This window comes from Hippopotamus amphibius, chromosome 1 (genome assembly GCF_030028045.1).
Source record: "Hippopotamus amphibius kiboko isolate mHipAmp2 chromosome 1, mHipAmp2.hap2, whole genome shotgun sequence".
In the NCBI taxonomy this organism is placed as follows: Eukaryota; Metazoa; Chordata; class Mammalia; order Artiodactyla; family Hippopotamidae; genus Hippopotamus; species Hippopotamus amphibius.
In genome coordinates, this window is record NC_080186.1 from 193,091,838 (window position 1) to 193,118,800 (window position 26,963).

Here is a 26,963-nt window from a genome sequence, read left to right on the forward strand (position 1 = left end):
TCTGCAAATGCAAAAAGAAGAGAAGATTATCTGAAAGCTTCTAAGGTATAAATAAATTTTCAGAAACACTAGAATTATGCTGGGATGACTTCTTCCTTTGGAAACGATAACTTGTACATTGCTGTTGTGATACAGCTTAAACCAGTATTTCTCGTATTTAATATTTAATGTCATTTTTCATCATCATAAACCCACAGTTTTTTCTGCAGCAAAATTATCCTATTTGACATCCTCTGTCTTTCTTTTCTTTGCCTGCTGGCACACCCTCACATGTATAGGGTTATCTAAACAAATGTTTACACCAAAATGTGCAAAGAGTTAGCCTTAATGGAAACATTGAAAATATATTTTCAATAGATTTTAAAATTCCAAGCAAGCTTCAACATATTCAGTAAAATGTCAGAAACAGAAAAACTTTAAATATTTCAATTTGTTCATTCTTGTTCATACATATAGAAAAAGAAAAAAAACTATAAACCTAACACACATGCAATATGCTTGTTTCTTGGTGCTGATAGCCATGATCAGGCACTTGGTTATGTTACTTACTGTGCTACATATCTGGCAATGCTGTGCATTGTCAAATGAGCTTTAGGTCTGATGGTAATTTATTCTCAGGTTCAGTCGTATGATGCTTTCCTATATGGACAGGTTCTATCACAGGAGGAAATTATTCAAATCTAATTTAACAGGCTCAGTAATTCTCCTCAGTTTTATCTTGGGCATTTTGTATTCCTTTCCCTACACCTAGTGGCTGTGTAACAATTCAATTACCAAAGTTCTTCATCCAGAAAGTGCAGTTGATTTCTGGTAATTCTTATTCTGTTTGATTTCTTTTTTTTTTCTCCTAGTTTAACACATGCCAGTTGGTGTTGACTGAGTTAAAAATCTTGAAATAAGCCTGGCACTGTGTCAGTATATAGGTTAAGAAATGAGGGAAAAAATTTAATAAAATACACACTAGAAATGGAAAATAAGATTAGCAGCGACACTTCTTGTCATGAGGGCATTTTTCGTCTATGCACACAAAATAAAAAAGCTCAATGCAGCTGAAGAAAAGAGGAATGAGAGAGATGATATAAACTGAAAGATGAAAAGGCAGAGGGTGAGTGTAAAGAAGCATGTTGAGAGCACAGAGAGTCAGCTGGCAAGAAAAAGCAGCACTAAGAACCTCAGAAGGTAAAACCCCAATTAGCAGATCAAGGGGGTAAGAAGCAAGATTTAGAATAAAAAAGCAATAGGATAAGCAACATCAAGGAAGATTAAAAGAGCAAGGTGATAAAAGTATGCAAGAGTCTTTGGAGGTTATTAAGAATTTTAGGGAATTACAATAATAAGAAAGTTGTAAGGAGGAAGAAAAGTCTTTATATAGTCTTCCATAAAAGAAAAATCACCTCTCAAAATCTGTATGCCTGGACACTAGAATTAGATTCTTGTTCTTCAAAAACAAGGTATGTCTTCTGATCAGATCTGGCTTCATCTTTCCTCCATTTCTCTAAATAATCTTTCTCTGTTTGATGAAATATGCAAATAGGCTTATATACCTATATATAAATAATGGAACTGAAAATTCAAAGAGAGTCAAAGAAAATAGACAATGTTGGAATTTCATGAAATTAAATTTTGAATGAATTTCCATAAATCTCATAAGTATACTATTTATATCTACAAATAATAAATTCATTAGAGAACAGCAAGTATCTGATTAAATTATTCAATACAAGAAGTAAATTCAGATGAATCAGATATATATTTGGAGAGGGGACCTGAACAAACTCCCTTTGTCAGTATTGATTAAATGAATCAGACAATGAGTTTCTACTTAATATTTGACAAGTACCCATAGACCCTTCTTAAAGATTCTCTTTAAGGATCTGCAAGTTAGGTAACAGAGATACATATAAATAACACCTTGGGAACTTGTCTACCCTATTTTGTACTCTTGTGTTCCGTAAAGAGTCTTACTAGACTTCTTTAGAAAGAACACTGCAGATTTAGATACATAGTCATAGAAAGTTCATAAAAACAACTAACTATTCAGCCCTTAGTATGAGGAATGTGCGATACTGTTCTGATTTTGCAAGTGACAGAACATGGGACCAGAAAGTTACCTCATTCTTCTGTCTTCTTTATGTTTTGATTTCAACTATATTATACAAAGTACTTCTACATATCAATAAGAAAGAAGCTTTATAGAAAAATGGTCAAAGCATAGAGATAGGCAATTCCCAGGGAAAAAAAATAAATATTTCAAAAGCTGATCAGTACTATTAGTAATCAAGGAAATAGAAATTAAAATAAAAATGTAATCATTTGTAGAAAATAATTATAATTGACTATATCTGATTTGGCACTGGTGGAGACAAATGATCACTATATGTTGTTGATACAGGAGGTACTGGGGCAGGACGCAGCAAACTCAGAAGTGAACATGATGGTGAACCATTGATTCTGTTTCTAGAAATATCTGTAAGAAATACCCACTTGTGTACTCAGACATATGAGAAAAGAAGCAACTGAGCAAATTTAATCGCAAAAATATGGACAAATTGCTCAACAATGAAGGAATTGTAAATAAAATTGTATCATATTGCTACTATGGAAAACTCTAAAATAATTAAAAAGAACAAGATAAATCATATGAAAAGAACTCCAAGACACACTTTAAAAAAAAATCAAGTAGTAATAAATAGATAAAGGAAATTGCATTGTTACATTGGCAGAAGAAAATAGAATTTGCTGCTGGGAGTGTAGGATTAGGCTATCCTAGTTTTAACTCTATATAGTTTTGGGTTTTGAAATAATTTACAAGGTGTCTCTGTATTACTCATGTAATTAAAAATATATACAAATATGAAATTCTTTATGGGCTCTATAGTCTGTCAAGGACTTACTGGCTTCAATTTTACATATAAAACTGTGTGTTTGAATTTTTATACCTTTGTATATGTGTTTAAAAATGGGTCAATAAAATTAAAAATTATCAAAAAATATAATAAAACCCACTGTATTGGAAAGAACTGCACATTTAGAATCACAGAACTTTGCACTTACACTTCATACAAACTTTTATAAAAATCCCTTGAAATCTGAACCTGTTTTCCTTATTCAAACTCACATCTTTCCTGCTTGACTTCTCAACTCCATAATCATAACCATCTTAATTCAACTTCCAGAGCTACTGTCAAATGCAAAAGAATTCTATAAAATTCACTTTGCAAACAGCAGAGCATTTTATACATTGATAGATGCAGATGTAGATATTTAGTTAAGCTGCGACTATTAGACAAAAATATATAACAACAAAATTTTTAATGTAACTCACTAAGCACTTATACTAGAATCTAGAAAGAAAACTCAAAATTCAGCTACTTACACTTAATCTTTCACATCTCAAAAATAACATTATCATCAAAAACTGTTTATAAACCAAAAAAAGCCATTGGGATTGTTTCAGAAGTTTTATTATAAGCCTATAATCTAAAAAGGTTTTGTAAGACTAAAAGAAGAAAATTTTAAAGTTTTTCTCAGCAAAACATTCAGAGTTTGTTAGCAGTCTGCTGTAATTATTGTATGAATGTTCAGAGACAAATTAATTACAATAAACAGAAACTATATATCTGTTACTTTGAAAAAAAATCCATTAGAATCATTCATAAAACTGAATATTTTAACTTAAAATTGCTTATGTTAAAAAATCATATGTTAAATAATTAAGATAGATATATTATAGATAGAAATATGATAGATGTATACATGCAAAGAAACAAAGATGCAAGTTAATAAATTACATTAAATTCAACAAGAAATAAGCCATTTGCACTCCTTTCTCTAACACTTACCCAGAATTTTTAACAGAAAATAACCTAATAAATAATAACTAATAAGTAACTTCATGGCTTATAAGTTAATGTACACAAATTGTTTTGATGGTGGAATATTAAATGTTTACTTTAGAAAGTGACGGTTAGCTCATAAAGGAGAAAAAAGAGAAAGAAAAGAGAAAGAAAAGAGAAAGGGAAGACAGTAAGAAAATGATTTAGATTGAAGGTTATAGCAGCTGTGCAAACAAAGAAAATGGTGCAATCAACAGTTCACATCCTTTTGATGGATCATTGAAAAAGCTCTATGTAAACAGTTTTGACATTCAAGCTCCTATAGAAAATAATACAGTAAAAGACATGCAAGCAAGAAGCTATAAAGCATAAAGAATCTTGCAGTCACTTTTCCCCCAGCAGATACAGGCCACTGATCAGCTGATTTATATATTTTAAAAAACCCCAAAACTCTCAGGAGTAATGATTTTTTAAAATGACAAAGAACTGCAACCTTTGGTGGAAACCTTAGTAAAGGTTGTGAGGGCAATATGTTCTGTTGGCTCATGGGTACACAGCAAATGACAACACGATGGTCCAGACTTCAGCCTCAATGCTAACTCAAGTCTCCAAATGGAGAAATTTCTCTCACCTTAAGATTTTTTAATAAAATAGAGTAACAAAAGTTAATGGCCTGCCAGATGTTCACCACAGGGAGTTTGCTTCACGGAAATTGAAGGAGGAACTTAATTTTGAATTTATGGGAACATTTCCCCCCCATTTTTCCTTGTTTGTCCCACGTTGCTTTTCAGCTTTGTTGACCAATGCCAGAAGTGCCACACTGGGACTCTTTCAATGCTATTCATCTCTGCATTAGAACAAGATGTGTTTAACTCCTCCTCCCCCCCACTCCCTTTTTTTCTCTCCAGGGTACAGATAGAAGAAGCAGAAAAATTATCCTGAAACTAACAATTGCTCTGACAATTTTTGATCAGCTCAACAGAAAAATGAATCAAATGAGTCAATTAAAACATCTTAAAGCATAGTCAGGTATTCAAGCTGTAGCATTCTGTGAAACAAGGCACTTTATTTTTCATCTTCCATATTTAGAGCTTCTGGGTGTGTTTTGCTAACTTCTTAAGCATTTTTGAAAATGAAATGAAATCAAAACATTGCAGTTGGGTGGTCTCTAAATTATATAAGGATATAATACAGGAGGAGTCAGCTTTTTCAAAGTAGTCTTAGGTCAAAAAGTTGAAACCTATGTGTGTTTGCTTTAGGAGGGGTTAAAGCAAGAAGGAAAAAGGAGAAGCAAAGGGGGGAGCTGAGAATGAAAGAAGAAAAAAGCAATCCGCTACTCCTCAAATTATAGGGCCATATTTATTAATAATTTAAGGAGTGTGTTTAACATCCATTCTCATGTGGAATTCTGCACAAACTCTAGACTCAGCCCCTACTCTCTTCTTGAGTGGCTCTCAATCTTTGAAGTACAAAAACCACCTAAAAACTTGTTAAAAGTGTAGACTCCTACACCCCTTTCCTAGAGAACTTACATTTTGGAAGGTATCTCAGGAGACTTTTCTTTAGAAGGCTCAGGACCCACAACTTGCAAAATACTGCTTTAGATTCTTTATGACAAAAAAACCCAAAAAATCTAAGATAATTTTACCTACAATTGTGGGTAGCTCTCTTTTCCTTGACATCAACAAAAATAAAGCTAGCAATTTTTAAAAATGAATATTATAATAAGTATTTTATAGTTAACTGAAAGAGATGATAGAAACCTAATAAACATTTGTTGAATATACAAATGAAAGAAAAAATGTGTAAGCAGATATACACAACACATTCTCTCTGGACTCTCAAAACTTCTAACCTGGAATAAGAACCCTATGTAAAACTGATTAACTTTATTCACAATGTACAATTTAAAATCAATTCTTGTGTTACTTAAACCAAAGTAACCAAAAGAAATATATTAGTAGGCAGTACATACAAAGTTGCTTATGTGTTCTCAATTGGAAGATGTTAACCTAATGCATTCACTCTTGTTCACTGGTGATAAAAGCAACAAAATGCTCAGCCATCACTGAAATAAGACAAACAGAATGAAAAATATTCACCTAATTTTACCCTTTAAAGGCAGTGTTTTCCAAAGTTCAGTTACTTGTATAATATCTTCATATTGGCCATATCTTTGTGAGATATGTCAATGTATCATGAAAAAGAAAGCAGGTATTTGCTGTAGGTACTACCTATTTTATTTCACATATTTCACACAAATTCCAGTTATCCCCTGAAATCTCTGGTTTATTTTGTTAGCCTTATTTCCCTACCCCATATTTAAATAGAAAACCTTAGCTATTAAAGTTAAAAAGTGTTTGTTCTTCTATCACTTACAATTAGCTCATGTCCTAGCAGTGGTTTATTCACAGCATTTTGAGAAACTATGCTCAGAGTCCCAATCCCAGAAGCCCCTCAGATACTCTCACACTCATCTATGAATGAAGGACTGCTCCAATTCTTTCTGTATATATAGAAAAGTCTTAAAATGTTTAAAATACTTTAACCTTAAAGAATCAAACATCTTTTCCCAGTGATCTTTGACAAGGAGAAATGTCAGTGGTGACTTTAAATGTCTGTTCCCAGTCCTCCACACTTCCAAATTTAAGGTTAAGTTTAGAAGGAGTCCCAGAAAATCTCTAGGATCACTCTCCATGTTATAGAGGGGAAAAAACTTAAATCTACAAGATCCAATTTGCCAAGATAACTCAGACTAAAATGAGGTGGACATTATTTCTAAATCACTGACATAACCATCTCTACCCACAAATTTGCATAAGGAGAACTGTCCTTAGTATAATAGGTCACATTTTCTAATTTGTTTAAAAGTCTATCTCGTTTGCAGTTTGTTTTATTCTCTTAATTTTACCTAAGTTATTTCTACTTCATGTCTTGTTTGGAGCTTAGAAGGAAACAGATAATTGGCTTAAGTGTCAATAAGTACATAACAAGTCTATGTATGTTTCTATTTTATATCACAAAGAAATTCAGGAGTAAGGAAAAAAGAATTGCCCTCAACCTTCAGAATATTCCTGAAATTTGTCTTTCCACTGAAAATAATGCCTGCATCTGTAGGCATTTAAGGAGCAAAGTTTAATATGGCAGCATTTTTATTTCAAGCTAATTTGTATCTAATCTCAAAATAATGTCGGGTCCATTGAGGAAATTGAATAACATTTCAATTATCAACCTTTGCCAGTGAACTAATATGGCAAATTGGACCATGATCTATTTGAAACATTTGCATTTTTTATTCATTTAAAATGGGAATTTTTAATCTCATAAGGGATCCATTTGTTTTTTTCAGAATTGCTAACTGTTCTGCTCTGTTCACAGTATACCATGAGATAGAGGTATTTGTGTAATATAGCTTTATATTCTCACTAAAACATTACTTTGATGTGATTAAGCCTCAATATAAATAAGTTTATCAAGTTAATGAAGTATTTCAGTTTTCCAGCACGATGGAAATACACAAATTAAACTGGTGATTAACAATATTTTACTCAACATTGCTAATCATTAGAGAAATGCAAATCAAACTACAATGAGGTATCACCTCACATTGATCAGAATAGCCATAATCAAAAAGTCTACAAACAATAAATGCTGGTGAGGGTGTAGAGAAAAAGGAACTCCCCTACAGTGTTGGCGGGAATGTAAACTGGTAAAGCCACCATAGAGAACAGTACGAAGTTTCCTTAAAAAACTAAAAATAGAGTTACCATATGATCCTGAAATCCCACTCCTGGGCATATATCCAGAGAAAACGACAATTTGAAAAAATACATGTTCAATGTTCATTGCAGCACTATTTACAATAGCCAACACACAGAAGCAACCCAAATGTCCATGAACAGATGAATGGATAAAAAAGACGTGATATGCATATATCACTATACATACACACACACACACATATATCATGTGATATATATATATCTTATATATTTATAAGACATGATATATACATACAATGGAATATTACTCAGCCATAAACAAGAAATAATGCCATTTGCAGCAACATGGATGGACCTAGAGATTACATTTTAAGTAAGCCAGACAAAGACAAATATCATATGATATCACTTATATGTGGAATCTTAAAAAAATGATACAAATGAATTTGTGTACAAAGCAGAAACAGACCCATAGACATAGAAAACAAATTTATGTTTACCAAAGTGGAAAGGAGGGGGCGGGGAGCGATAAATTAGGAGCTTGGGATTAACATATACCCACTACTATTTAAAATAGATAACAAACTAGGATCTACTATATAGGACAGGGAACTATACTCACTATTTTGTAATAACATATAAGGGAAAAGAATTTGAAAAAAAAGTATATATATATATATATATATATATATATATATAACTGAATCATGCATATATGATTATATATAAACTTCTCCCCATTTATTGTACACTTAGAGATCTATATACATTCCCAGAACAAGTATTCAGGAAGTCTACAGTTTCCTTGGAGTAACAAAGGCAACCAAATTATTAAATCACAATAATACAGAAATGTATGTGGTCATGAAGGAAAGGGCACAAGGTTGATACAGCAGTGAAGAGAAAAACAACTGTCCAACTACAAGATGTCCTAGGAAGGTGTTTTAAAATTCACAATATTAAATAGATATCTTCTCTTACGACTACCAATATAATGCTAATAGCAGCTATGAATTAATACAGATGACTACACATGAACCACTATTTCTGTGACAGGTCCTTAGTAAGTATTTTACACACAATACATTATAACCCTATGAAGTAAGTATTATGATTCCCTCCATTGTTTACAGACAGACTAAGATTTAGAAAAATTAAGTAAGTTACCAGAGCCTCCCAGCTAGTTAACAATGGAGTCAGAACTTAAACTAGATTTGTCTGTCTTGACCTCTAAACTGCATATTTGTGAGCAAGTCCTCCAGGAATCATGGAGAGTACAAAACTGTCTGCACCTAACCTGACAAAATTTTGAGCTTTTATCACTTAAATTCCTGTGAATTCTGTCTTTACTCAAGAACAACAACAGTAAATGTTTATTTTAATGCTAAAGCTTTGGAAACTCTGCAAAAAAATTGGAGTAATAGTTTCACGCTTTCCATGAAGATGGTGACATTTATTCTCTGGTTTTAGGTGCCTCTATGACACCTCTATAGTCTGAGAATGTCAGCTAAATGATATATGAGAATTACAAAACCACATAATATAAAAGAAAATAAAGTTTTCAATAAAGATGAGAAATTCAAAACAGGAAAATAAAGGCGGAAAATATCTGAAATCATGAATGAATGCAGTCAGTATAGTAATGTCTTATCTGTGGCTTTGGCAATCATGTTTTTATTTTTCTATAGAATGGTTATATATATATATATATATATGCATAAAATTTTTAAACTGCATGCATATATTTCTACATAGAATAGTTCCAATCCCCGTAAGCAAAATAGTCTACTGGAAAGATGGAAAGATTACTTCCCCACTTTTCTGGGCCACTTAAATCAGTCTAGGGGATACTGCAGGTATGAGGCATCTGTTTAAACCCCATGTTCTCAATATGTAATTAGAAAAGTATAAATATATGTCCTTCAGGAGCTTCATAATTTGTGAATGTGCCAAGCAGTTATACAAGCATTTGTCTGAGACTTACTAAAAATGCAAAAAGAATTTATGTGTAAGATACATTAAATTTCAAGTCAGTAAGGTTTGGTTTGAAAACTTTAAAATCACTTTGCATAATATAAAACTTCTATGAGAATCTGCCTCAGCAGATTACACCACTTCAGCAATATTTCCTGAACAACTAAAAGTGATTCCAGAGGAAAGTTACCTCTAGTGTGTGTGTGTGTGTGTGTGTGTGTGTGTGTGTGTGTAGTGCTTTGGTTTCAACGGGATGAATAAACTGAAAGCAAATTTCTAACTCAGATTGATCTCATTTATTGTGGAAGTGGATTTTTACTATAATTTTTATTTACTGAGGTTTAATTTTTTAAATATATTAAGTGCAATTTTTTCTATGTTCTCTTGGTCCAGTCAACTTTAGTTTTGCCACACACTGTACTTTTCAGTAACGTAAAACCTATGGTTGGCAATGGATCACTGTGCAAAACATAGATGCCAGGATGACGCGGTCCACTGAGTAGATGTGGAACATGGATTTGGACCCAAGATTTTAAAAATGCAATCAATTACATGATTCACAGCATCCAGGAGATAATAATAAACCAATGGCACTCAGGATATTCTTGATTTCTCATCTCAGGCTCAAAGTGTCTGGAGTCATCTCTGACGTCTCCCTACTTCAGGTCCCATATTTAATAATCAAGTCCTGAAGTTCCACTGTCATGGATCTTTCAGATCAATTTCTTCCTTTCTATTCTCTTTGCCAGCACCATACTTCAGACTTGCATTATCACAATCTGTTCTGTCACAATACAGACTTCATGCTAATCAATCCTGAAAATGCCATCAGGTTAATCTTCATAAAACGCAATTCTAGACATGTCATTCACCTGCTCGAAAATTTTCAATAGCTCCCCAACGCTTAGAGAATAAAGTCTATACTTAGCTTAAAATTCAAACTGCCCCCTGATTATCATTATTGTTGGATATTTAGCTTCTTCTTAGGCAATGGGACCAGTAACATTTAATTTTCATAGGATTATGCTCTCTTATTTTTAATTTCCTCTGGACAATAATATTCATTACTTCAGAAATGTTTCTATTATGGTTTTTCAGAATTAAACATTAGAGACAGTTTCTCAAAAGTAGCATTTACTAATTTTTCTATATTATTGATACGAGACAAAGAAGAAAAGACTTTCCATTACTTATCTGTGGAGCAGAAAATCCTTGAAGTCAGAGATTGACCCTAATCTTCAGTCTTCCTCAACCTACCTTTACTTCCTTCTTCAATTTCTCAGCAACCTTGCATGAGTCCAGCAAAGTGTTCACTAACTTCTGAATGTCCAGCCTTGAAGAAACCAGATAGGAGAAGAATATTTCAAATGATATTTTCAAAGGCTATATCTGTTTGAACTAATCACTTTATTTTGCTCTGAGTTAGATTATATTGCTGCATTAACAGTCTCCCTGTTCTGGGGTTGTTTACCAGTGCTGCCTCTCTCTGCATGAAGAATGATTACAGGTTAATCTCCACATGGATAATTTGGATGGGAGATCACTTATCAGACCACTTGTGTTCAATTCAAAACTAAAAATACTATTGGGGCCCCATAAATGTTAAATAGCGCTAAGAGTAATAATAACTAAACTCTTCTTAGTACATGTGCTCCTGAGTACACACACTTGAATTTTTTCCAATTACAATTCAAGAACATTTCAGTTCCCTTTATTCAAAACCATTATTCAGGCTCTTCTGGAAATGTTTTATTCAGGTTGCACATCTCTTCCCCACAATTTTCGATTTAGAATTCAGCTCTCTAATAACGAGTGGAAACTGGGGTCTGAAAAACACCACTTTCTTAAATGATGAATGCTGCAGGCACACACTGTCTTAATCTAAAAAAAAAAAAATGAAACCCTGAAGCATCTTCCTAAACAGCTAAAATGCCTGACCTTTGAAAACAAAGAAAAAAGGAAATTACAACTACATTTTTAAAATATCCTTGATCACATCTCTGACATTACAATATAATGACATGAGTAACATCAAAAACTGGTTTGAAAGGATTTTAGTGGTATTCTCTAGGCAAATGTGTGACCTGACTAGACAGGCATTGTGGGTAGAAGTAAAAAGTAGAAAATAACTTTTTCTTTTTTTGTGGTCGTGGTTGCTGTTATTGCTGTTGCCTTTGATAATAAAGAAAAAGGCCTGATCTCTCTGGAAAGCTGTGCTAAACCCTTTCCCTGGGCTGTAGTTTACCCTCCTATTCACACCTAAGGACATTGGGGCAGCCTCTTAAGCACTGTAATGAGATCTGAGCAAAAAAGCTTTCAAAATAAATCAGCCCTGTTTATCCCCGGCTTAGAGAGTCGGGACAACTCATTGTGAGACTTCCCTGTTTTTAACTGTGAAGAAGGCTGTTTTGCTTTGACTCCTTTGTAAACCCAAGTCTAACACATATCTACTTGGCCATTCTTGGGAAAATAAGAAATAAAAAGAGCCAGTCCTGGAGCATCTGAGTACTGTAAGCTTGGAGAGCCTTCAGGGTCCAGCTGAGGCAACAGGGAACTCACAGCTGAATGACTGCTAATGTAGGAGAGAAAGGACATGATGGACACAGAAACAATGTCAGACAAGTGTCTCGGTGGGGAAATCTGCCAACTCAACAATGTCTTGCCCAGGAAACAGGGATGGATTTAGAACCATCCTATTTTTAAATGACCACCATGACAAGAGCTGTTAAGTATTAAACAGGTGTGTGCTATCCGTGATTGCATTTGGATCTCGCAACTTAGTGGTGTCAGTAGAACTAATGACTGAGACAGATAAAGTGGCATACTTCCTGCATGGATTAAGATTCTGTATGAAAGCCAAAATAAAGTGCTGCACACCTGCCACATTTGAGAAAACATAGTCATAATTCCTAAGATGCTTATCTAAATTTTCTGGTCTTAAATTCTCAACTGGATAAGCTGAAAAGATTTCAGATATTTGTAAGTTAGAGAAAACCACAAAAACTTCTTTGGGCATATATCAGTTCCAAATCTCTTACTGAGGCTAGCTTCAAAATTATATTTATCATGACTCCTGCATGTGTGATCTGATAACTGATATATATTAATTACTGTAAAATGAAACAAAACAATGACAGATTAAAACAGTAATTTTAAAGAAAATCCCCAGTTCCAATGCTTTACACTTGAATTTGTTACATTTTAAAATATAAACATAAGCACTATTTGGCAGGTGAAATAAAAACTTGCAAAATATTTTTGAAATTTCCCCTCAGAATTTTAAATTACTTTATAAACATTATTTTTATTCCTTTTTTTCTTCATTATAAGTAACTGTAATTGAGCTTTTTCTGAAAATAGCTCAGTAATTCAAAATATCTTCTGCTCTATTCAAAATATTTTGCTATGTATTATACAGTGTAAACTAATAAATATTAGTCCATATCATTAAAAAACTTATTCTATGAGTGGCAATTATATCTTCAGAAAAACAAAAACATAATATATATAGTTAATTGCCATAAGAGAGATACAAAATAATTGGAGCAATAAAAAATTTTAATTAAAAATTATGTTTTCAAAAATTGAAGGTAAAATTGAGACACATCTCAGACAAATGGAAAAATTTCAATAGAAATAAAAGGTTTTTGAGAAAAGAGAATATTTTAAGTAATATTAAAATAGATATAATAAAATTACCTTTGTAGAAGATACACAAATCAATTACTGTGATATACCACATCAACAAAAGAAAACACAAAACCACATGATCATCTCAATAGATGCAGAAAAAGCATTTGACAAAATACAACATCCATTCGTGATAAAAAAAACAAAACAAAAACAACTCTTGCCAATGTGGGTACAGTGGGAACATATCTCAGCAAAATAAAAGCTATTTATGACAAAACCACAACCAATATAATACTCAATGGTGAAAAACTGAAAGCCTTCCTGCTAAAATCTAGAATAAAAGAAGGATGCCCACTCCCACCAGTTCTCTCCAACATAGTACTAGAAGTCCTAGCCACAGCAATCAGACAAGAAAAAGAAATAAAATATATCCAAACTGGAAGGGAAGAGGGATAATATTATATGTAGAAAACCCTAAAGACTCCACATAAAAACTACTAGAACTGATAAATCAATTCAGCAAGGTAGCAGGATACAAGATTAACACACAGAAATTGATTGCATTTCATTATACTAACATTGAGATATTAGAAAGGGAATGTAAAAAAACAATATCTTTTAAAATGACACCAAAAAAAAAAAAAAACTTAGGCATAAACCTGACCAAGGAGGTGAAAGACTTATATGCTGAGAACTATAAAATATTAATAAAGAAAATTAAAGATGATTCAAAGAAATGGAAAGATAACCCATGCTCTTGGACTGGAAGAAATAATATTATTAAAATGGCCATACTACCCAAAGCAATCTACAGATTTAATGCAATCCCTATCAAATTACCCATGACATTTTTCACCAAACTAGAACAAATAATACTAAAATCTATATGGAACCATAAAATATCCAGAATTGCCATTCTGATGAAAAAGAACAAAGCAGGGACTTCCCTGGTGGTCTAGTGCTAAAGAATCTGCCTTCCAGTGCAGGGGACGTGGGTTTGATCCCTGGTCAGGGAACTAAGATCCCACATGCCACAGGGCAACTAAGCCCATGTGCCACAACTACTGAGCTCACATGCCTCAACTAGAGAGCCCATGTGCCACAAAACTATAGAGCCCACATGCTTTGGAACCCACATGCCACAACTTACAGAGCCCATGTGCCCTGGAGCCTGTGTGCCACAACTAGAGAAGAGAAAAGCCTGCATGCCACAATTAGGGAGAAACCCAAGTGCCACAATGAAGAGCCCACGTGCCACAATGAAAGATCCTGCATGCCTCAATAAAGATCCCACATGCCACAACTAAGACCCAATGCAACGAAAAATAAATAAATAAAAATAACAAAGCAGGAGACAGAACTCTTTCAGACTTCAGGCAATACTACAAAGCTACAGTAATCAAAGTGGTATTGTATTGGCACAAAAACACACATACAGATATATGGAACAGAATAGAGAACCCAGAAATAAACTGACACACCTATGGTCAATTAATCTTCAACAAAGGAGGCAAGAATATAAAATTGGAAAAAGTCTTTTCAGCAAATAGTGCTGGAAAAGTTGGACAGCTGCATGTAAATCAATGAAATTAGAACACACCCTCACACCATGCACAAAAATAAATTCAAAATGGCTTAAAGAATTAAATATGACACCATAAAACTCTTCGAAGAGAACATAGGCAAAACATTCTCTGACATAAATCATACCAATATTTTCTTAGTCTTTTAGTAATTTGTTTCTTTCAGTCTCCCAAGGCAATAGAAATAAAAACAAAAACCAACAAATGGGACCTAATCAAACTTACAAGCTTTTGCACAACAAAGGAAGTCATAAACAAAATGAAAAGAAAACTTATGGAATGGGAGAAAATATTTGCAAATGATGTGACCAACAAGGGCTTAATTTCCAAAATATACAAACAGCTCATACAACTCAACAACAAAAAAACAAACAATCGAAAAATGGGCAGAAGACCTAAATAGACATTTCTCCAAAGAAGACATACAGATGGCCAAGAGACACACGAAAGGATGCTCAACATCACTAATTATTAGAGAAATGCACATCAAAACTAAAGTGAGAACCACGTTACACCAGTCAGAATGGCCATCATTAAAAACTCTACAAGTAACGAATGCTGGAGAGGGTGTGCAGAAAAGGGAACCCTCTTACATTTTTTGTGGGGATGTAATTTGGTGCAGCCACTATGGAAAACAGTATGGAGATTCCTCAAAAAACTAAAAAAAGAATTACCATATGATCCAGCAATTCCACTCCTGGGCATATATCCAGACAAAACTATAATTCAAAAACATACATGCACCCCTATATTCACAGCAGCACTATTCACAATAGCCAAGACATGGAAACAACCTAAATGTTCACTGACAAATTAATAGCTAAAGAAGATGTGGTACATATATACAATGGGATACTACTCAGCCATGAAAAAGAAAAAATGCCACTCGCAGTGACATGGATGCAACTAGATTATCACACTAAGTGAAGTAAATCAGAAAGAGAAACAAATACCATATGATATTACTTATATGTGGAATCTAATATATAATACAAAAATAATTATAGATGCAAACTATTACATATAGAATGGACGGACAACAAGGTCCTACTGTATAGCACAGGGAACTATATTCAATGTCCTGGGATAAGCCACAATGGAAAAGAATAAAAAAGACAGAGGTGAGAAATTATGCTATTAAAACCAGGTTGGGAAAATGGAGGCACAAGTAACTGGTTAGTCATTTTCCTCCTCCTCCTCCTCTTCCTCCTCCTCCTCCCAGCTTCCTCCTCCTTCTTCACCTTCTTCTCTTTTATAACATTTTAATCATAAGGTCTTTTTTTTTTTTTTTTTTTTTTTTTTTTGGGGGGTACACCAGGTTCAATCAACTGTTTTTATACACATATCCCCATATTCCCTCCCTTCCTTGACGCCCCCACCTCGATTCCCCCCCACCGTCCCTGCCCCAGTCCTCTAAGGCATCTTCCATCCTCGAGTTGGACTCCCTTTGTTATACAACAACTTCCCACTGACTATTTTACAGTTGGTAGTATATATATGTCTGTACTACTCTCCCGCTTCTTCTCAGTTTCCCCTTCACCCCCCGCCCCCTCCCATACCTCGAGTTCTCCAGTCCATTCCCTGTATCTGCTTCCCTGTTCTTGTCACTGAGTTCATCAGTACCATTTTTAGATTCCGTATATGTGAGTTAGCATGCAATATTTGTCTTTCTCTTTCTGACTTACTTCACTCTGTATGACAGATTGTAGTTCTATCCACCTCATTACATATAGCTCCATCTCATCCCTTTTTATAGCTGAGTAATATTCCATTGTATATATATGCCACATCTTCTGTATCCATTCATTTGTTGATGGGCATTTAGGTTGCTTCCATGTCCTGGCTATTGTAAAGAGTGCTGCAATAAACATTATGGTACAAGTTTCTTTTGGGATTATGGTTTTCTTTGGGTATATGCCCAGGAGTGGGATGACTGGATCATATGGTAGTTCTATTTGTAGTTTTTTAAGGAACCTCCAAATTGTTTTCCATAGTGGCTGTACCAACTTACAGTCCCACCAACAGTGCAGGAGAGTTCCCTTTTCTCCACACCCTCTCCAACATTTGTGGTTTCCAGACTTTGTGATGATGGCCATTCTGATTGGTGTGAGGTGATACCTCATTGTGGCTTTGACTTGCATTTCTCTGATGATGAGTGATGTTGAGCATCTTTTCATGTGTTTGTTGGCCATCTGTATGTCTTCTTTGGAGAAATGTCTATTTAGGTCTTCTGCCCATTTGTGGATTGGGTTATTTGCTTTTTTGGTATGAAGCTGCATGAGCTGCTTGTATATTTTGGAGGTTAATCCTTTGTCCGTTGTTTCATAGGCAATTATTTTTTCCCATTCTGAAGGTTGCCTTTTAGTCTTGTTTATGGTTTCCTTTGCTGTGCAAAAGCTTTTAAGTTTCATGAGGTCCCATTCGTTTATTCTTGATTTTATTTCCATGATTCTAGGAGGTGGGTCCAAAAGGATCTTGCTTTGATGTATGTCAAAGAGTGTTCTGCCTATGTTTTCCTCTAGGAGTTTGATAGTGTCTGGCCTTATATGTAGGTCTTTCATCCATTTGGAGTTTATTTTTGTGTATGGAAGTGTTCTAATTTCATTCTTTTACATGTTGCTGTCCAATTTTCCCAGCACCACTTATTGAAGAGGCTGTCTTTTTTCCATTGTATACTCGTGCCTCCTTTGTCAAAGATAAGGTGCCCATATGTGTTTGGGCTTACTTCTGAGTTCTCTATTCTATTCCATTGATCTTCCTTTCTATTTTTGTGCCAGTACCATACTGTCTTGATCACTATGGCCTTGTAGTATAGTTTGAAGTCAGGAAGCCTGATTCCACCAACTCCATTTTTCCTTCTCAAGATTGCTTTGGCTATTCGGGGTCTTTTGCGTTTCCATACAAATCGTAAGATTTCTTGCTCTAGTTCTGTGAAAAATGCCATTGGCAATCTGATCGGGATTGCATTAAATCTGTAAATTGCTTTGGGTAGTACAGTCATTTTCACGATGTTGATTCTTCCAATCCAGGAACATGGTATATCCCTCCATCTGTTTATGTCATCTTTGATTTCTTTCATCAATGTCTTAAAGTTTTCTGCATACAGATCTTTTGCCTCCTTAGGCAGGTTTATTCCTAGGTATTTTATTCTTTTGGTTGCAATGGTGAATGGGAGAGTTTCCTTAATTTCTCTTTCTGCTCTTCCGTTGTTAGTGTATAGGAATGCAAGAGATTTCTGCGCATTAATTTTGTATCCTGCTACTTTACTAAACTCATCAATGAGTGCTAGCAGTTTTCTGGTAGAGTCTTTAGGGTTTTCTATATATAGTATCATGTCATCTGCAAAGAGTGATAATTTTACTTCTTCTTTTCCAATTTGGATTCCTTTAATTTCTTTTTCTTCTCTGATTGCTGTGGCTAACACTTCCAAAACTATGTTGAATAACAGTGGTGAGAGTGGACACCCTTGTCTTGTTCCTGTTCTTAGAGGGAATTCTTCCAGTTTTTCCCCATTGAGAACAATGTTGGCTTTTGGTTTGTCATATATGGCTTTTATGATGTTGAGGTAATTTCCTTCTATGCCCATTTTCTGGAGAGCTTTTATCATAAATGGATGTTGAACTTTGTCAAAAGCTTTTCCTGCATCTATTGAAATGATCATATGGTTTTTATCCTTCAATTTGTTGATATGATGTATCACGTTGATTGATTTGCGTATATTGAAGAATCCTTGCATCCCAGGGATAAACCCCACTTGATCGTGGTGTATGATTTTTTTAATGTGCTGTTGCAGTCTGTTAGCTAGTATTTTGTTGAGGATTTTTGCATCTATATTCATCAGTGATATTGGTCTGTAGTTTTCTTTTTTTGTGACATCTTTGCCTGGTTTTGGTATCAGGGTGATGGTAGCCTCATAGAATGAGTTTGGGAGTGCTCCGCCTTCTGCAATATTTTGGAAGAGTTTGAGAAGGATAGGTGTTAACTCTTCTCGAAATGTTTGATAGAATTCGCCTGTGAATCCATCTGGTCCTGGGCTTTTGTGTGTTGGGAGATTTTTAATCACTGCCTCAATTTCTGTACTTGTGATTGGTCTGTTCATGGTTTCTATTTCTTCCTGGTTCAGTCTTGGAAGATTGTATTTTTCTAAGAATGTATCCATTTCTTCCAGGTTATCCAATTGATTGGCATATAGTTGCTTGTAGTAGTCTCTCATGATGTTTTGTATTTCTGAGGTGTCCGTTGTGACTTCTCCTTTTTCATTTCTAATTCTGTTGATTTGCATCTTCTCCCTTTTTTTCTTGATGAGCCTGGCTAATGGTTTATCAATTTTGTTAATCTTCTCAAAGAACCAGCTTTTAGTTTTATTTATTTTTCTTATGGTTTCTTTCCTTTCTTTTTCATTTATTTCTGCTCTGATCTTTACGATTTCTTTCCTTCTGCTCACTTTGGGGTTTCTTTGTTCTTCTTTCTCTAGTTGTTTGAGGTGTAAGGTTAGGTTGTTTATTCGATCGTTTTCTTGTTTCTTAAGGTAGGACTGTATTGCTATAAACTTCCCTCTTAGAACTGCTTTTGCTGCGTCCCATAGGTTTTGGGTTGTTGTGTTTTCGTTGTCATTTGTTTCTAGATATTTTTTGATTTCCTCTTTGATTTCTGTAGTGATTCCTTGGTTGTTTAATAGTGAATTGTTTAGCCTCCATGTGTTTGTATTTTTTGCAGTTTTTTTCCTGTAATTGATATCTAGTCTCATGGCGTTGTGGTCTGAGAAGATGCTTGATATGATTTCAATTTTCTTGAATTTGCTGAGGTTTGATTTGTGACCCAAGATGTGATCTATCCTGGAAAATGTTCCGTGTGCACTTGAGAAGAAAGTGTAGTCTGTCGTTTTTGGATGGAATGTCCTATAAATATCAATTAAGTCGAGATGGTCTAATGTGTCATTTAAAGCTTGTGTGTCTTTATTTATTTTCTGTTTGGATGATCTGTCCATTGATGTAAGTGGGGTGTTCAAGTCTCCCACTATAATTGTGTTACTGTCGATGTCCCCTTTTATAGCTGTTAGCATTTGCCTTATGTATTGAGGTGCTCCTATATTGGGGGCATAGATATTTACCATTGTGATATGTTCTTCTTGGATGGATCCCTTGATCATTATGTAGTGCCCTTCCTTGTCTCTTTTAATAGTCTTTACTTTCAAGTCTAATTTGTCTGATATGAGTATTGCTACTCCAGCTTTCTTTTGACTTCCATTTGCATGGAATATCTTTTTCCATCCCTTCACTTTCAGTCTATATGTATCCCTTGGTCTGAAGTGGGTTTCTTGTAGGCAGCATATAGAAGGGTCTTGTTTTTGTATCCATTCAGCCAGTCTGTGTCTTTTGGTTGGAGCATTTAATCCATTGACATTTAAAGTGATTATTGACATGTGTGTTCCAATTACCATTTTCTGAATTGTTTTGGGTTTGTATTTGTAGGTGTTTCCCTTTTCTTGTGTTTCCTACTTAGAGAAGTTCCTTTAGCACTTGTTGTAAGGCTGGTTTGGTGGTGCTGAATTCTCTTAACTTTTGCTTGTCTGGAAAGCTTTTGATTTCTCCCTCAAATCTGAATGAGATTCTTGCTGGGTAAAGTATTCTTGGCTGTAGGTTTCTCTCTTTCAGGACTTTCAGGATATCCTGCCATTCCCTTCTGGCCTGCAGAGTTTCTGTAGAAAGGTCAGCTGTTATCCTGATGGGTTTTCCCTTATATGTTGTTTGTTGCTTTTCTCTTGCTGCTTTTAATATTTTTTCTTTGTGTTGAATTGTCATTAGTTTGATTAATATGTGTCTTGGTGTATTTCTCCTTGGGTTTATTCTGTATGGGACTCTCTGTGCTTCTTGGACTTGGTTCATTATTTCCTTTCCCATGTTGGGGAAATTTTCCACTAGAACCTCTTCAAATATTTTCACAGACCCTTTCTTGTTTTCTTCTTCTTCTGGGATGCCTATAATTCGAATGTTGGTACGTTTAAGGTTATCACTGAGGTCTCTGAGGCTGTCTTCTAGTCTTTTTATTTTTTTATCTTTTTCCTGCTCTGTGGCGTTTATTTCTTCCATTCTATCTTCCAACTCACTTATTCGTTCTTCTGCCTCAGTCATTCTGCTGGTTAGAGCATCTAGAGTATTTTTAATTTCAGTTATTTTGTTATCCATTGCTGTTTGTTTTTCTGAGTTCTTATGAACTGTTTCTTGTACTTTCTCTAATTTGTTATCGAGATTTTGTATCATTTTTACTATCATTACTCTAAATTCTTTTTCAGGCATTTTTCCTATTTCCTCCTCATTTATTTGGTCTTGTGGGTTTTTTTCCTGCTCCTTTGCCTGCATGGTGTTTCTTTGTTTCCTCATGGTTGTCCAAGCTTTTGGGGTTGCTTGTCCTGGTGATAGAGGTGTTTATAGAAGACTGTCCAAGCCTCAGACTAATGTCCAAATATTGGAGTAGACGAATATTCAGTCTAGGAAACACATACATGTATAAGACACACAATTATTGAATCCGTTAGGACATAAGGCTCTAGAAAGACCTGACAGAACCCCAGTGTGCTATCAGATATTCAGAGAGAAACCCAGCAGAAATTGACAACTGAAACAGAACAAATCAGAGACAAAAGCAAAAGCAAACAAACAACAAATAACACCCTACACATACAAACATCAATCCAGGGAGATTTTGTAAGCTAGGATCAAATATAGAAATGAGCTGGAGTACCACCAGAGAGAATGGAGATTCTCAGAATGTAATTAGACAACTGTACTAAGAACTAAGATAAAGACAAAAGCCTAATATTAATACCAAGGCAGTGCATCATCTGGAGAATAGAGCAAGGAGTCTGAGCAGACCGATAGTGTTGCTTATAAGTATGTTAAGATAAAATACACTTAAAATGGCTGGAAGAAAGGGGAACAGAAGAGCGTAATGTGGTTGGAAATATGCAAAGAAAAAGAAAGGAATAGAAGTGTATAAAAGAAAGGGATGAAAGGAAAGTATGAAAGATATTTTGTCCGTACTACCAAAAACTTAGCTAGATATAGAAGTATTTTAAAAGGCAAAAAAAAAAAAAAAAAGAGTAAAAAATATCCTTATAAAATTATGTTGTAAAACTTGTAGATCCCTTAGGGCTAAGATCGTATTTAATAAATCAAAAAAAAAAAAAAAAAATCCAGAACTGATCCCCGAATGGACCAGTTCAATAGGTATTGATACTACTATTTCTGTTTCCTTAGCGTCTCAGCTGTAAGTGTCCTTTTCCTTGCCTTGGGTTTTTTTTTTTTGCGTTATCCTGTGACCAGCAGAGGTTCCTTTATTGTTCGTCTGTAAGCCTCGGTGTGTGGGGAGGGAGAGGGTGCAATAGTGGCTCCTTCTCCTGGGAGGGAGTGAGCAGTGGCGCACTGTTGCTTCAGTCAGGCTTGGAGGTGCCTGTTGCAGAGGGCGCTGGTGGCTCAGGCGTACACAGAAAGTCTTAGAGTTGGGCCTCTCTCGGGGTTTTTTCTTTTTGATGCTGGTTTTTTTTTTTTTCTCTCGGCAGCCTCCCTGCTGCTGGCGTTGCAGGGAGTTTTAATCTAGCCCCGCCCGAGCGCCTGAGGGTGCTTGTTATCCCTGAGCGCCTTATGTGGCCCCGCAGGGCGTCTCTCCGCTGCCTGTTGCAGAGGCGCAGAAAGAGAGAGAGAAGCTATGCGCACGGCTCCTCCCCCCCGCCCGGGAGCCTGCAGCCTCCAGCCGCCATCATGGCCGGGCAGCTCTCAGGGATCGGCACTCCTCTCCGCGGACCTCCTCCCTCCTGTCCTCTCGGTCCGTCACCCTACCGGCAACAATGTTTCTCCCCCGAACCAGCTCTCCGGTTCCCACGCTCCCGCTCCTGGACCCTCCGTTCAGCCGCGGATCGATGTCTCGGTCCGGGAACGCTGAGCTGCGCTGCGGACCCTCCGTATGTTTCTCACTCCCTCCCATCTGCCACAGCTCCGCCGCTTCACCCTCTTTGAGCCCTCGTAGATGCCTCCCTACCGGCTATGTCAGGTTCTCTGCAGCCCTTTCCGGTGTCCGAGGCCGTCTGCTGGTGTTCAGCTGGTTCTCTGTGGGAATGACTGTGTCCTTCCGTGCATTCCCAATGCATCTGTGGAGAGGGATGCACTCCACGTCTCTCTACTTCGCCGCCATCTTTTTCTCCCATAAGGTGTTTTTTTTTTCCTCCCCAATATTTTGGTGTTAAGGACTTCCAAATTATATGAAAACTCATAGCTGATTTAGGAAGAGGTTGAATTTCTGTGCTTAAATTACTGAATCTAATCCAGAAGCCATATTGCAGCAGGGGAACATAATGCAGTTACCTGGGAACTTCTCAAACTAAATACAGCCACCAACACATACCTCATGCAATGGAAATCTTCTTATACCTCCCATTGGCCTTTAAAACAACTATAAAGTAAGCCATTGCTTCTGACGGTAGTGGATCAAATTTCTAAAATATGTTGAGAATCATTTATATATTAACTAAGAGACTGAGAAGCACCTTTGCATCAACTAAGAGTTTAATTATGTAGTCATTCAATAAACATTTTTTGAGCCACTACTACCTACCTAGCATCTAGCCTCTAGGAATACAACAGTGTGGAAAATAAGCACAGTATTAAATAAGCTAGCAAGTTCAGCATGGAGAGACCTATGACAGGTATAAAACAGAGCATTATGGGACTATGCAGAAAGAACATTAATCCAGTCTTAGGGAATCAGGGGGAAATGTCCAGGGGAATTGGTATCTCTGTTGAAATGTAAATGATGAAATGAATGAGGTATAAAGAAAGAGAATAAAATCCCCAAAAGAGGAAAAAGTCTACATTAATGCCCAGTAGTGAGAAATTATATCTTGTTTCAAGAACTAAAGAAATCCAGAATGACCACAGTATACAATTAAAGTGGAAAAAGGGGAAAGGAGATTGCACAGTACAGAGATAAAAGATGAGGCTAGAGAAGTAAAGAGGGATCAGATCAAGGGCCCAATAAATCATGTAAAAATGTTTGAATTCTACCAAGAGAACACAGAAGAACAGGTGAATATTTTAAGCAGAAGAGAGACCTAAGTTTTCCCTTGATAAAGAAAACTGACTGCAATGTGCAGAACATATGGGGTGGGGGTGTAGAATCATGGAAATAAGTTAATATTCAAACTTATTTTGTGTTTACTTTTGAATAAAAGTTCAAGTAAATATTAAACAATCAGAACTCTCTGGCTAACCACTGATTACTCTGTGAATTATCTAGTTAAAACACTGTGTCTTAAGTGTTATCCTTAATAATTGCACTGTTTATAATCTGAGTTGTTTACTATCTGAGGTTTAACACTCAGATAATTGATTAAATTGGGTAACACCTCTCTTGGATGGAAGCAGTACCCTTCAATGGAATGCTAACTACCTCTGAGAATTATGTTTAACTTAGTCTTTCTTTGCCATAGGCAGAAGTAATTGATTTTAGGCTGGGTGAACTGTTTCTTAATACATACGCCCACAGGGAGAATGTCATTTTAATAAGATGCTTCTATAAGCCACATCCTACTTAAAACAGAAGGCTTCCCCTTTGTCTTCATGAGCAAAAACTGGAGGAGCCCTGTTTTTCCTTAAGTAAACAACTGGTAAGTAATTTAATACTGAGTTGGCAGTCTGCAAAGTATCTCTTTGCCAGTTCAGTTACCCATGTTTCACTTTTGTTTTTAGCTATAGCTTTCCTAGAAAATACATCTATGTTTAACCTTCTTGAATACCACTAATTTGACCTAAATCTGCTTTCATTGGTCTTTCAGCTGTTGTTCTCTTGATTTCATGATCCATTGTTTTGCTCTGTTATCACTATGACACAACTAAAATAAAAGTATGCACATAATTGTAAATTATGGAGGGGAGGTAATAAAATAAACAATGTCATCTCAGAGATTAAGACAAAAATGGAATCTTTAAAAAATATAAAATCACTGGACTTCCTAGGTTGCTCAGTGGTAAAGAATCCACCTGCCAGTGCAGAGGACACAGGTTCGATCCCTGCTCCAGGAAGATCCCATGTGCCACGGAGCAGCTAAGCCCATGCACCACGACTATTGAGCCCACATGCCGCAACTACTGAAGCCTGTGAGCCTAGAGCCCATGCTCTGCAATGAGAGAAGCCACCACAATGAGAAGGCCATGCACCACAATGAGGAGTGGCCCCCACTGCTGCAACTAGAGAAAGCCCGTGTGCAGCAATGAAGACCCAATGCAGCCAATAAATACATAAATAAATTTATTTATTAAAAAAAAAAATATATATATATATATAAAATCACTGATTCATCTAAGCAGTCGAATTCTGATGTTGAGTCACAGATTTGACCCAATGGAGAACAAGCACTAAGGACTGTTCAAGACTGTCAACTGAATCATGGGGAAAACTGCTTATACATCTATTTCTATTTGTGTTTATATAACCATCTTTAAAAAATTTTAATTTTAATGTGTTTTCTAACTCACAAAATTATATTAATATCATATATTACGTTAAATTTATTTATAAATACATAAGTGTTCATCTATTTGGGACTAAATTACTTGTATAATACTGTTAACGTTATATAGTCAAATTTACCACTTATTGTTCTTACTATGTAGCATTTAGTTTACAAAACCTCACAGACAGCCTATTTTACAGGCATTTACAAAATTAAACATTCAATTCAAAAATAGTTGCTTTAAACTTGTCTGGTCATGGCTGGTAGTATAGTCCTTCAAAAATAATTTCCACAAACTTTAATCTCTCTCAAACTGCTGATGATAACCTGGCTTATTTTACATGTACATAAACAAACATTTTTAAAAATTATTAGTTATGCATTTATTTTAATGGCAGTTGGAAAAATAGAGCTAGCATACAGACTCAACGGACAATCAAATTCTGGGCACAAGGACTTTGCTGCCATCCCCAAGGACAAGGCTATCTTGGATATGGGGCAGCCTGACCTCACAATCTACGAGCCCCACTTTACCTTCCCTCATGGAACACATGGAGCCACCCAGAAGCCAAGAGCTCACTGTCACTCAAATCTATACCCCCCTACCACCTTCATCATCCCGGAGGTATGGGCAGAGGGCTGATCCCCAGAAACCATCTTTCAGATTTCAGCCCCAAAAACCAGCCTGTACCATCTCCATCATCCCAAGACCACCTGCCCAGATTCCAATATCTACAAGAAGTCACTCGTCTATAAGCAGAAAGTTCATGGGAAGCAGCCCTCCGAGCGAGCCTTTCACTGAGGAACTTATCACCAAGTCATCCAAGTTCCCTGTATCCCAGCCTCCTGACTCCAACCAGATGGCCATGATCGAAACTGACTACTGCTCTGCCTCCCATGACTCTTCATTGTGGAGACAGAATGAAGGAAGCGGAAGATATCTCACAGGGAGGCTGAGAAAGAGAAGGAAGAGGAGGAATATGATGACTCCAGAGAAGAAATGAAGGTTGTCAAGGAAGCATCAAAGAGAGAAACTCAGTAAGGTGATGTCCAACTTGGGAAAGATGGTCTTGAAAGAAGATATGGAAAAGTCACTGCCCATCCAGAGGGAACTAGTCGCTACTGGACCAGACACCCTTTCATACTTCCTTGCACCATAGAAGGTCTAATTGTTCTCTCTCTGACTGTGGCAAGACCACACTGAGCTGACCATAGTTCTCAGACTTCAGCCCATGGGGAGTGAGAATGGAAGCCCACACCTGCCGACATGTCCCTATGAAATGCTGAAGGTGACCAGTAAGGGACAAACGAAGTTGCCTCCAGATTTGACAGGCATTTGTCAGCCAAGGACTTCCCAAGGGTATTTTCCATGTTTTCTGCAGCCCTGGGTTGTGGGACATGAACTTTCTTCCTCATAATGAGGGAGCAGTCCTCTTTTGTCATCCCTGGGGTAAACTGCATGGGACAAACCAATTTGGACTCAAGCACACACAGAGTTAATGTTTGCAACCTCTCCCTGCCTCCACCCCTATGTGAAGGTTCCCAGAAGAAATTAAGGAAAGATAAATATGGCACTTAGAGGTCAGACCTGTCAGCTGTCTTGACCAATGGGTGGGTAGAACCCTCAGCCCTGGAAGGAGGAGAGTGAGAGTAGGAAGCAGTCAGGCAGGGAGAGAAAGCTCCAGGACCTTGTGTGCACCTAAGCACTCCT

General features: G+C 36.1%; 1 pseudogene; it reads left to right on the top strand.

Annotated features, from left to right (window-relative positions):
* Positions 1-23,427: 23,427 nt before the first annotated feature.
* On the top strand, positions 23,428-26,654 carry LOC130844078 (dematin-like; annotated as a pseudogene).
* Positions 26,655-26,963: the final 309 nt, after the last annotated feature.